We start from the raw sequence: 13,143 nt of genomic DNA on the forward strand, positions 1-13,143 counted from the left end.
TATGGAATTAAGTGGTGTTTGTGGACTAACAGTAACGTTGCATTATTATTATTGCTATCATACTAGGTATGTTAGGCCTATGTAGGTATTTTAGGCCTATGTAGAATACAAATTAATCATTTAGTGATCTTGCAAGACATTGATTCAGCTTTAATCTAAACTTTATTTATTAAACAAGCATCGTTCTGAGAATTGGGGAAGCGTTACTCCCGTGTGCTCCAGCAGCACACCCCTGTGTGTCGTTAGCCTATGTGTCGGTCTGCAAGAAGGACTCCAAGAAGCTCCTCAATAATTAAATTTGTAATCTTTATTTACAAGGTTTTGGCTGCAGTTCCCTTCGCAACACACTTTCACAATATATGTAATTCTACATTTCAAAGGAAAAAAAACTATTGGATTCAAACTTGCCGGGCTCGCTACACTGTGAGCTATTTGTCCAGTTCAAATTGTTCGTGTTATAGTAACTTTGACTAGCATATTGTAAAATGCACGTGTCGCACTGACCAAACTGCAGCTAAAAAATGTCTAATAGCTCTAAACTTGAGTGAAACACACATGTAGCACAGACCAACTGCCGCTAACTGTGCTAACAGCTCGCTTTTCAGAGTAAAACACGTTGCACTGACTAACCTGCTGGCAGTAGTCAGTAAAGTCCGCTAGCTACTGATAATAGCTAATACAGCTCTGTTGAAAATTTGAAACTGGTGATGCACCGATCCACCGGGCGTACATACTGTCCATAAACCACTAAAAGTGGTACAACTTAATGTTACTGTAGCTAGCTAGCTAATTAGCTCTAGCTAGATGCTCACATTAGCATCTGACTATGCAAATCGTGCAGTAACAGTACGCCTACACTACAATGCTAGCTAGCTGTAATGTTGCTCAACAGTTTACATTTTCACACAAAGTTAACCAATAACAGTGAACTTACCTGGAATTCTAATTAAGTTTAGAAATTAAGAAATTCTGTGGTTCTGTGAATGACTTCTGATGTTTGGCAGATCCTCGCCCTCGATCTGTCCACTCTTTCCATTCGGAGACACTTGCAAATGGGCAATGGCGGCAAAATCTAAATTTCACCAACAGTGGGCATGGTCATGCTGTTTTACTCCAATAGAATTTAATCTGTATTTTTGCTCCCACTCTACCGGCCGCTGGTAATAATTACACTGTAAAATTATTTAATTTGACTACTTGAGAGGAAAATAATTTTAACTCCGGAAAAAACACTGTGTTTACTGTGTACTTAAATATCAAAGGTAAAAGTATACGGCACAATTTCTTAAAAACATTTTTTATTGACGGATAGCCAGGGGCACTCTCCAACACTCAGACATAATTTACAAAGAAAGCATTTGTGTTTAGTGAGTCTGCCAGATCAGATGATAAGTGTGTGAATTTGACAATTTTGTCATGTAGTGAAGTAAAAGTTGGTAAAAATATAAATAATAAAGTAAAGAACAGATACCCCCCAAAAATACTTAAGTAGTACTTTAAAGTATTTTTACTTAAGTACTTTACACCACTGGCCTCATATTGCTAAGTGGATGGGTCTCTACAGAAAGGGGAAACGGTACAGCCAAATGGTTACTTGCATTGTAGCAATATCAGAAATAGATAGTGTCAGTATGTACAAGAACAATATTAATAACGATATCAGTGATAGATGAGGTAGTTATATGCATACAATTAGGGGTAAAGTGGCTGAGCAGCATGATAAAAAAATAGTAGCAACAACGTATGGCATGTGTGTGAGGAGAGAGTCATTTGAATAAGAGGCACTGACTGGTCCGTCCAAACCACACATGAACAAGGGAATCTATATTCGGAGAGCCTGTTTCTGTCCTGCTCTTGACTTTGGTGCCGAGCATGTGATGTCCATAGCCTTTTCATCGCAAACTCCCTGATCTTCTCAAAAGATAAGTTTGTCTAGCTGTGTCCAGTCCAGGTGGTGCTTGTACATGTAACAGTATAGCTTCCGTCCCTCTCCTCGCCCCTACCTGGGCTCGAAACCAGGGACCCTCTGCACACAGACAACAGTCACCCTCGAAGCATCGTTACCCATCGTGCCACAAAAGCCACGGCCCATCTATGGGAGGAAGGATGTCAGCGTTGCGCAGCAGCTGAAACCTGGTCCCGACTTAGTCCAAACGCTCCTTGGCGACAACAACACCAGGCTCCAGAGCATCGAAGCTGTAAAACAGGAAATAACACAAAAAATGTAGAAGACATTACAACCTTGCACAACATTAATTAACCTCCCAAGTTTAGATAAGAAGAATAACCTCATACAATGCAATGAAAATGATATTCACCTGAAGTGCTGGTACTGCTTGATCTGTGGCAGCGGCTTCAAGTACGAAGTCAGGTGTTGTTGCCAGCCATAGCTTTCCACCAGCACCGTACCATCCTCCAGTCCAACCAGCTGTGGGATGTTGATCCCTGTCACAGTGCTGTCCTTCACAACACCAGCAATCTCAGACAAAGTGTTCACTCTGGTCTTTCTGAAGCACTGCTTGATGAGGCCAAAGCACCAGTTGGGGGCAAACTTGGTGTGACCTGTGACCAGGAAGGTCCAGACTGTGGTGGAGCTTGTGCATGGTCCGTCAGGCACAATACCAGAGCACAAACTTGTTCTTGTTTTGGCCACTGCAGTTATCACAATTCAGGTCCACACATGTTTCCCCAAATCCGTAGTTGGTGAAGAAATGGTGCATGTAGTTGATGACTGCGCTCCTGCCTTTGCTGGATGACATGCCTTCATCAAACAAGTAGTTGTCTTGTTGTGGTATTCCTTCACAGCAGACAAGCCACACTTGCAAGGAGTTAAAAAGTAGATGGGACCTGGCTGCATAGTGTCAGAAGGATAGTGCACCTGCAAACAACAAAATAACATTAAGATAAGATAATGAATAGAAAATGTAATGTAAAATGTAATATCATTTTTTAATGCATCATTATCAGGTAAGTTTCACTTACCTACAATTGTGCAGAGCAGCAGCACTGCATACAGAAACATCATCTTGTAAACTGGAAGTTAAAATGATAACACACCGCCCGACTACACGTACCTCTGGAAAATACAGAAATAATGTGAGATCAATAAAAGTAGTGCCAATCATGTTGGAGGTCAACTAAATAATCAAAATGTGTTTTTTATGCTTTACATACCAAGTGTTACCATCGATTCCTTGGAGAGACACCACACTGCTGCTTTTGTCACATGGGACGGCAGTAGCTTTCCACCAAAGTGTTTGTGTCCTGGGTGGGGTCCTGGTAATACTATTGCATTATCCTCTGCGTAGTTGTTGATTAAGTTCACCACTCGCTGCAAGTCCTCATGCTTCAGGTGTAACCTGTGCTTGCATGGGCCAGCTCTCTTCTTGATGGAAGGCATTAGACCACTCTCCTTGTATGACTGGTGGAGGAGAGTCAGGTGTGTTCTACTGATGCTGAAAGCAGGGTTCCCACACCTTCTTAAACATCAATTCAAGGACTTTTCAAGGACTTTCCAGGCCCAATTCCCTCAAATTCAAGAACCCAACACGGCATAGTTTGAGACACGGATCAAGGTTAATAACTGTTACAACACTGAGAATTTTTATAATGCGAACTAGCAGGCTTTACAGAAGCTCACAGACAACAATTAAAAAGAGAGAGAGGCTTGAATGTGTGAACACTTCTCAATTGTGCTGTGTTACAGTGATGGCAGACTACTGTATGTGGTCTCTTGCCTTCTCTAACACAGCACAGCAAAACAGTATATTGTGTAAGTTGAGCGACAGAGACAGAGACTTATTTACGAGTTGAAGAGCTAAGTAACTCCTCATTTATTTCATTAGTACCAGCTTAACAACACAAAACATGTGATATTTTATCTTTACCACCCTTTCTCAGGCTATTGGACTTGGCAATAAGAGTGAGGTTGCCTGTGCTCTCCGCTTTGAGTGCAAATTTGTCTGCTGAGGTCTCGAGAGCATTTATGTCATCTGTCAGTCTTCTTTTCTTCCCTTTAAGTTCATCTATAAGGTCTTTTCTCTTTCAGTTTTTTTGCTCATCCATTCTTCTCTGTCTCTGTTCTTCTTGATGTGTCACATACCTCTGCCTTGCAAATGCCATTGACATCAGCGGCGGTCTGTCAATGCACACATTATGTATGCCACCCACAGCTCTTATGTGGTCAACTATCTCTGTGCTACGTATGAATCTTTCTTCAAGTTCTCCACTTCAATCTGCCGATTGATGGAGAATCCGCGCTCTACTGAGGATTGCCCGTGTGACAGTAAGAGGAGTTGACAGCAAAGTCTCCATAGATTTCTGAGCTCTTTGTCCTTTGACATATAATCATGTAAAAATGTGTCCACGCTGTCTTGGACAGGGTCAAAGTTTACAAACTCTGAGTGTTGGGCCTGGACAGTGTCATCAATCAAATGTGAGTATTATCAAAGGATGTCATCACAATCTTCTTCCTTCACCCGATGACTATTTACAAGGTAGGTCAGGGCCTTCTTTAATTTTGCTGTACACAGCATCTTTCCATTTGTGCCTGCCATTTCCCTTGGATCCAAGAAAGAAATATGTAAGACCAGAGAGTACTTCAATGGTGTCACTGTGCTTCCTCTCCGGCCTCTAGCTCACCAGGCTGCTCGTTATGGCTCACACCTGTCACCATCGTTACGCGCACCTGTGCATCACCTGGACTCCATCACTTCCCTGATTACCTTCCCGATATATGTCACTCACTTTGGTTACTTCCCCAAGCGTTATTGTTTCTGTTTCTGTTTCCTGTCTGCGCATTGTTCGTGTTTCTTGTTTTGTTCATTTGTTAATTAAATTATGCAATCCCTGAACTTGCTTCCCGACTCCCAGCGCACTAGTTACAAATAGAGATTTCTCAATGAGTTTGTAAACAGTTGTGATCATACACTTCTTGCATGCAATTTTGAAGTCCATCAATGATTTCCGTCCAATTTTCTTCCCTGCGGACAAGTCTCTCACAATTCTTTGAGTAACAAAGCCCAAGTCGACCTGTGAGGAGTCGATGTGATTGGATTACTGGCTCACCTCGACATCAAGATGTTTTTGAGGGGTCTTCGCTTCTTTCATGAGGTCTGGCTTAATGAATCTGCTCATTAAGCTCTTAAGCAGCTTGAACAAGTCTGTAGAGAGAAATGGTACCATGGGCTTATCGGTCTGGTAGCGTGTGAGGAATGGTGTCACTTCTTTGCTCTCTGACAAGATTAAATTCATTTTTGCTGTCATAAGAGGGTCCTTAACGGCCTCCTGAATCATCTCAAAGGACCTTGTGCCTGGATTTGGACCTCTATTCTCTACAGCCTTCACATATGTTGCCATATTGGGTAAAAACTCTTAAAGCTCTTTCAAGCATGGACGCATTTTCAACCCACCGTGCCTTGCAAAACTTAAGTGGCATTGGGGGATCTGATGATCCAATGATGTTAAAGTAGTCCTCCCTTCGGGCTGGAGTATCTTTCAGAAGTTGGTACATAACATGCAATACACTGTCGACTTTCCACTCTGTTTCTTCCACTCCCTTCTGAAATGCTCCATGTACAATATGGAGACCGCAACTGCCAATGTTTATAAGGTGTATATCAAAATCTAGGAGGGACTTCTCAACCTTTGAGCAAAATGGCAATATACAGTTGAAGTCGGCAGTTTACATATACTTAGGTTGGAGTCACTAAAACTCATTTTTCAACCACTCCACAAATTTCTTGTTAACAAACTATAGTTTTAACAAATTGGTTAGGACATCTACTTTGTGTATGACACAAGTCATTTTTCCAACAATTGTTTTCAGACAGATTATTTCACTTATAATTCACTGTATCACAATTCCAGAGGGTCAGAAGTTTACATACACTAAGTTGACTGTGCCTTTAAACAGCTTGGAAAATTCCAGAAAATCAAAAGAAATCAGCCAAGACCTCAGAAAAAATTTGTAGTCCTCCACAAGTCTGGTTCATCCTTGGGAGCAATTTCCAAACGCCTGAAGGTACCACATTCATCTGTACAAACAGTACTATGCAAGTATAAACACCATGGGACCACGCAGCCATCATACTGCTCAGGAAGGAGACGTGTTCTGTCTTCTAGAGATAAATGTACTTTGGTGCAAAAAGTGCAAATCAATCCCAGAACAACAGCAAAGGACCTTGTGAAGATGCTGGAGGAAACAGGTACAAAAGTATCTATATCCACAGTAAAACGAGTCCTATATCGACATAACCTGAAAGGCCAGTCAGCAAGGAAGAAACCACTGCTCCAAAACCGCCATAAAAAATCCAGATTACAGTTTGCAACTGCACATGGGGACAAAGATCATACTTTTTGGAGAAATGTCCTCTGGTCTGATAAAACCAAAATATAACTGTTTGGTCATAATGACCAATCCTTATGTTTGGAGGAAAAAGGGGGATTTATGCAAGCTGAAGAACACCATCCCAACCGTGAAGCACGGGGGTGGCAGCATCATGTTGTGGTGGTGCTTTGCTGCAGGAGGGGCTTGTGCACTTCACAAAATAGATGGCATCATGAGGAACGAAAATTATCAGTCAGGCATCAGTCAGGAATTAAAGCTTGGTTGCAAATGGGTCTTCCAAATGGACAATGACCCCAAGCATACTTCCAAAGTTGTGGCAAAATGGCTTAAAGAGCATATTGAAGTTAGAAGCAAAAGCCTACAACTATTTTAGCACCGTTTCGCGCTGCTCTGAGGCAAGCATGGGGACTGGTCTTGATAAATCAATGAGATTTTTATTTTCACTTAATCTCCGTTTGGGTATTGGTTAGACAATAATTAGAAAATGAGGGTGCAGAAATGTTATGCTCTTTGTGTAACCTTTATTTAACTATGCAAGTTTGTTAAGAACAAATTCTTATTTACCAGGACAGCCTACTCCTTCCTCGTGCTCTGCGGGGATTATATAGCTAAATAGCCCAGTACTGTACTGCTGAACGCCACGTTGTACAGCGCCATATTTTCCATTCCATCCTAATGGAAACCCAAGGGGTTTTTCATTTGTCTTGGAATAGAAAAAACATAATATTGATCAAATTAATTTAAGTACCAGCCATTAAGTACCAGTCAAAAGTTTAGACACACCTACTCATTCCAGGATTTTTCTTTATATCTACTATTTTCTACATTGTGGAATAATAGTGAAGACATCACAACTAACAAATTGAGATGGTTTGGAATGAGTCGGACCGCAGAGTGAAGGAAAAGCAGCCAACAAGTGCTCAGCATATGTGGGAACTCCTTCAAGGCTGTTGGAAAAGCATCTCAGGTGAAGCTGGTTGAGAGAATGCCAAGAGTGTGCAAAGCTGTCATCAAGGCAAATGGTGGCTATTTAAAGAATCTCAAATATAAAATATATTTTGATTTATTTAACACTTTTTTGGTTACTACATGATTCCATATGTTTTATTCCACAGTTTTGATGTCTTCACTATTATTCTACAATGTAGAAAATAAAGAAAAACCTTTGAATGAGTAGGTGTTCTAAAACTTTTGACCGGTAGTGTATACTTTTGAGGACATCGGAAATATTTCCCATACTACGTCAATGGGCCACACCGTGCATTCTGGGACAAGGAGCGCTCTCCTTCAAAGAGTGAATGGGAGTCTATTGAGCACTAGCCCAACATAAACATGAGTTTCGTCAACAAGAAGTACAAGATTACAAATATTTTCAGAGATGTGGGATAATTAACTTGCCATCTGTAATGGCAAGTTAATTCCCATAATGGCAAGTTAATTCCCATAATAGCTTTCGTGACATTACGTACTTTTGAGGAAAATAGGCACATTTCTCGACATATACAATGATTTTGAGAAGGGATTGCATGACGATTAGTTTAGCAATCGCGTGACACAGCATGACAATGTGAACACGATTGGTCGACAGTCTGCTGGGTAGGGCGTTATACGTTCCTTCATTCATTGGATTCCTATCTCCTATCTATAATATCTCTGGTAACGGCACCATACAATGCACCCTGGATTAAAGAGGCCGACAAATAAGAAAAATGTGCTAGACCCTTCATTAAATGACACATTTCTCAAGGCAGGATTATCGCAAAGATATTATCAATGGCTCATTCGAAAGAAGACATCCTCCTGAGTTATGACATCGGACAGTATTGAAATCTGACATGTATGATAGACGTTTTCGTGATCTAAAAGTCGTAACTGTATTAACTTCCAGTGTAGTGAGTGGCATTATCACAGTGCTACGTTGAACGCCAACAACTCAGATACACATGAACACATGAAATGACCCAGGGAATCGATAGATCATCAATTAGAGGTGCACAAAAACAATATAACATAAAAAATGGGTGAACCTTTCCTTTAACTCAACTGGTTTAACTGGTTGTGCCACATTTAGGTGCAATGACTGCAAGCAAACGCTTCCTGTAGTTGTTGATCAGTCTCTCACATGGCTGTGGAGGAATTTTGGCACACTTTTCCATGCAAAACTGCTTTAACTCAGAAACATTTGTGGGTTTTCGAGCATGAAAATATTTCAAAAAAGTAGTGCACTGGGCTGTTACTAGTCCACCTATGCATTTTTTTTTCGGGTCGCCAATGTCCAAACAGTGTTTTTATAATACATTTTCGCTATGGAAAAACTCTTTCAGTGTAAACTTAAACCAGATATAAAGTATGTAGAAAATATATAATGGACCTATATATTTATAAAAAAATATAATCATTGTTAGTTCTCAATCATCAAAATAAAATCTAGACGGTCAGTGAGAATAGAAAATTCCAAAAACAACGAATTTAGCAGTATTCATTTTGTTATTATGTTTGAGTAAAAGAACAGAGCATAAGCCATGTCAAAATGCATAGAATTGCAGGATATCAGCTTAAAACCACAAAGTTCTCTCTGCGCCATGGCAGAAAATGTAGAATAGCAGGGAATTTGTTTCAAAACTAACATTTTCTCTTAGCTGCATGGAGAAAGTTGTAGAATTGCAAATTGGCTTAAATGCAAAAATGTCTCTACACTGCCAAGATGGGGGTCTGACGGAACGACCTCGCTTATTGCCAGACCCACCATCTAAACCCCTTGTTAATCGAGAAAAAACTCTGCAAGGTAAAGTAAAAACCCAAACCAGTCCGTGCATCAATACTGGTATATAGTCAAATACGGTATACCGCCTGTTATGATTGTTCCATGTATAATGACAAACCGGGGCGTAGGTTTAACTACTTTTAATGAACATATACTTCAGCTAGAAAACTCCTTGTTTAGCCATGAAAGGCATTCTTCAACCACCTGCCCCCCCCCCCCCCGCATAGCCTGCTGGGTAACGTAGTTTAAATGCTATTAACACATAACAACACATCTTACTTACTTTCAAAGAAAACTACTTTTCTATGTAACTACACATGTCACATCACATTTGTTTACTCAACCTGCATAACATGCAATTTTCAATAACACACATTCCTTTCCCCCAATTTATTTATATATATATATTTTTTGCATTGCTCTCATCACTCAAGAGGCAATAAACATATTCTGATGTATTATATATATTTTTTTCAACTAAATATAGTCTGTCCAACAATACTCTGTTGTGGCTCTATTTCTTTTCACGTAAACAAAACATTCAGTCCAGGTTCCCCCTTTTTATATGTATATACACTGCTCAAAAAATAAAGGGAACACTACAATAACACATCCTAGATCTGAATGAATGAAATAATCTTATTAAATACTTTTTTCTTTGCATAGTTGAATGTGCTGACAACAAAATCACACAAAAAATAATCAATGGAAATCCAATTTATCAACCCATGGAGGTCTGGATTTGGAGTCACACTCAAAATTAAAGTGGAAAACCACACTACAGGCTGATCCAACTGTGATGTAATGTCCTTAAAACAAGTCAAAATGAGGCTCAGTAGTGTGTGTGGCCTCCACGTGCCTGTATGACCTCCCTACAACGCCTGGGCATGCTCCTGATGAGGTGGCAGATGGTCTCCTGAGGGATCTCCTCCCAGACCTGGACTAAAGCATCCGCCAACTAATGGACAGTCTGTGGTGCAACGTGGCGTTGGTGGATGGAGCGAGACATGATGTCCCAGATGTGCTCAATTGGATTCAGGTCTGGGGAACGGGCGGGCCAGTCCATAGCATCAATGCCTTCCTCTTGCAGGAACTGCTGACACACTCCAGCCACATGAGGTCTAGCATTGTCTTGCATTAGGAGGAACACAGGGCCAACCGCACCAGCATATGGTCTCACAAGGGGTCTGAGGATCTCATCTCGGTACCTAATGGCAGTCAGGCTACCTCTGGCGAGCACATGGAGGGCTGTGCGACCCCCCAAAGAAATGCCACCCCAAACCATGACTGACCCACTGCCAAACCGGTCATGCTGGAGGATGTTGCAGGCAGCAGAACATTCTCCACGGCGTCTCCAGACTCTGTCATGTCTGTCACATGTGCTCAGTGTGAACCTGCTTTCATCTGTGAAGAGCACAGGGAGCCAGTGGCGAATTTGCCAATCTTGGTGTTCTCTGGCAAATGCCAAACGTCCTGCACGGTGTTGGGCTGTAAGCACAACCCCCACCTGTGGACGTCGGGCCCTCATACCACCCTCATGGAGTCTGTTTCTGACCGTTTGAGCAGACACATGCACATTTGTGGCCTGCTGGAGGTCATTTTGCAGGGCTCTGGCAGTGCTCCTCCTGCTCCTCCTTGCACAAAGGCGGAGGTAGCGGTCCTGCTGCTGGGTTGTTGTCCTCCTACGGCCTCCTCCACGTCTCCTAATGTACTGGCCTGTCTCCTGGTAGCGCCTCCATGCTCTGGACACTACGCTGACAGACACAGCAAACCTTCTTGCCACAGCTCGCATTGATGTGCCATCCTGGATGAGCTGCACTACCTGAGCCACTTGTGTGGGTTGTAGACTCCGTCTCATGCTACCACTAGAGTGAAAGCACCGCCAGCATTCAAAAGTGACCAAAACATCAGCCAGGAAGCATAGGAACTGAGAAGTGGTCTGTGGTCACCACCTGCAGAACCACTCCTTTATTGGGGGTGTCTTGCTAATAGCCTATAATTTCCACCTGTTGTCTATTCCATTTGCACAACAGCATGTGAAATTTATTGTCAATCAGTGTTGCTTCCTAAGTGGACAGTTTGATTTCACAGAAGTGTGATTGACTTGGAGTTACATTGTGTTGTTTAAGTGTTCCCTTTATTTTTTTGAGCAGTGTATATTTTTTTAGCGATTCTCAATAAGCCTTTCAGGGGCTCTGACAGTCCTTTTTGGCCGTTCTGCTGAAGTGCTTCCTGAAACAGTTGGACAGGGTTCGTTGTCAGTCAGGGTGTTCTGACTGAATTGTCCATTGCTAAAGGCATTTGATGCTTCAGCAGTATCCTCCTGATGATCCTCAGTCCCTTGAGTGAATGGCTGAAGCCTTAGATCCACTCTGTTTCATCTCAGTTGTGATCCATGCTCCGTTTGGATCTCATAGGATCGTGTTGCAACTTCTCTCTGCACGCACCCTTGCTGCATCCAGGTTCCTGCAGTGATGTCTCAGAGTGGTACATGATCTCAAGGTTTCAGTTCAGGTAAGTGTCTTTTGTCATGTCGCTGTTTTTGTTTGTCTTTCTGTTTTTCCTTCGTGAGTTTGACTTTGTGAGCACCTCTGGGTGTTAGCAAGTCCTCATGGATGGGTAGGTTGGTTCTGATGCGACGTCCCATCAACAGTTGTGCAGGTGATAGTCCGTTCTGCAGCGGTGCGCTGCGGTAGATCATCAGATTTTTTAGGAAATCCTCCTTTCCATCGTGTACCTTTTTCATCAGACCTTTGACAATTTTGACTGAACTCTCTGCTAAGCCGTTGGACCTTGGGTAGTTGGGGCTGGAGGTGTTGTGTCGGAATCCCCAGTCGTTAGCAAACGACCGGAATTCGGAACTTGAGAACTGCGGGCCATTGTCCGAGTACAGTTCAGACGCAACCCCGTGTCCTGCAAAGACTGATTTTAGGTAGGTGATTACAGCTTTGCTGGAGGTAGTTGGCAGTGTTGCTACTTCAGGGTAGCTTGAGTAGTAGTCGGTAACAACAATGTGACTTTTGCCATTGCAGTCAAAAAGGTCAACTCCAACTTGGTAGTAGGGTCTGTTGGGTACTGGATGAGGCATTAGCGGTTGAAATGAAGCAGCGGTCTGGCTGATTTCCTGATTCATTCTTGGCCAGTACATTACTTCTCATGCTTGTCGTTTGCATTTTTCCTCACCCAAGTGGCCCTCGTGTATTTTCTGTAGCATTTCTTTGCGTAGTGTCATGGGAATGACAATCTTGTTGCGTTTGAACACTGTGTCATCCACAATGGTGAGCTCTGCTCTGCACATCCAGTAATCCTGTATTCTCCTTGGACAGTTGTTTTTCTGTGCAGGCCATCCTATCAGTGTTGTTTCTTTCAACTCTGTCATTGTTTGGTCAGCTGCGATCTCTCTTTTAATCTGCTCCATTCTTTCAGAAGACACAGGAAGTTCCGCTACGATCATGTCGACGTAGGCCTGAATCTCAGTGTTTTTATGTGTGTCAAAGCTCTCTTTCTTGTTGACTGCTCGAGAAAGAGTGTCGGTGGCGAACATGACATTTCCCGGGGTACAGATCATCTTCACATCATACTTTTGCAGTCTGATCAACATTCTCTGGATTCTCATTGGACAATCATTCTGTGGCTCAGACATAATTGACACCAATGGTTTGTGGTCGGTTTCTACTTCGAAGTCTCATCCGTAGACGTATTGGTGAAACCTTTCGCAAGCGTATGTGCTCGCCAGTAGTTCTTTCTCTATTTGTGCATACCTTGTCTCTGCGCCTGTCAAGGCTCTGGACGCATAAGCGACAGATTACCATGTGTCTTCATGCTGTTGTAGAAGAACTGCTCCCAGGCCAAACTGTGACGCATCTGCAGAAATCCTTATGCTTTTTTCTGGATCATAGAACCTGAGCACTGGCTCTTCTGTGATTGTCTTCTTTAGGTTTTTGAAGCAGTTTTCTTCTTCATGGGACCATTCCCATTCATTTGTCTGTTCCAGAAGACATCTGAGTGGAGTGGACTGTGCTGACAGTTG

Source organism: Salmo trutta, chromosome 21 (assembly GCF_901001165.1).
Source record: "Salmo trutta chromosome 21, fSalTru1.1, whole genome shotgun sequence".
NCBI lineage: Eukaryota > Metazoa > Chordata > Actinopteri > Salmoniformes > Salmonidae > Salmo > Salmo trutta.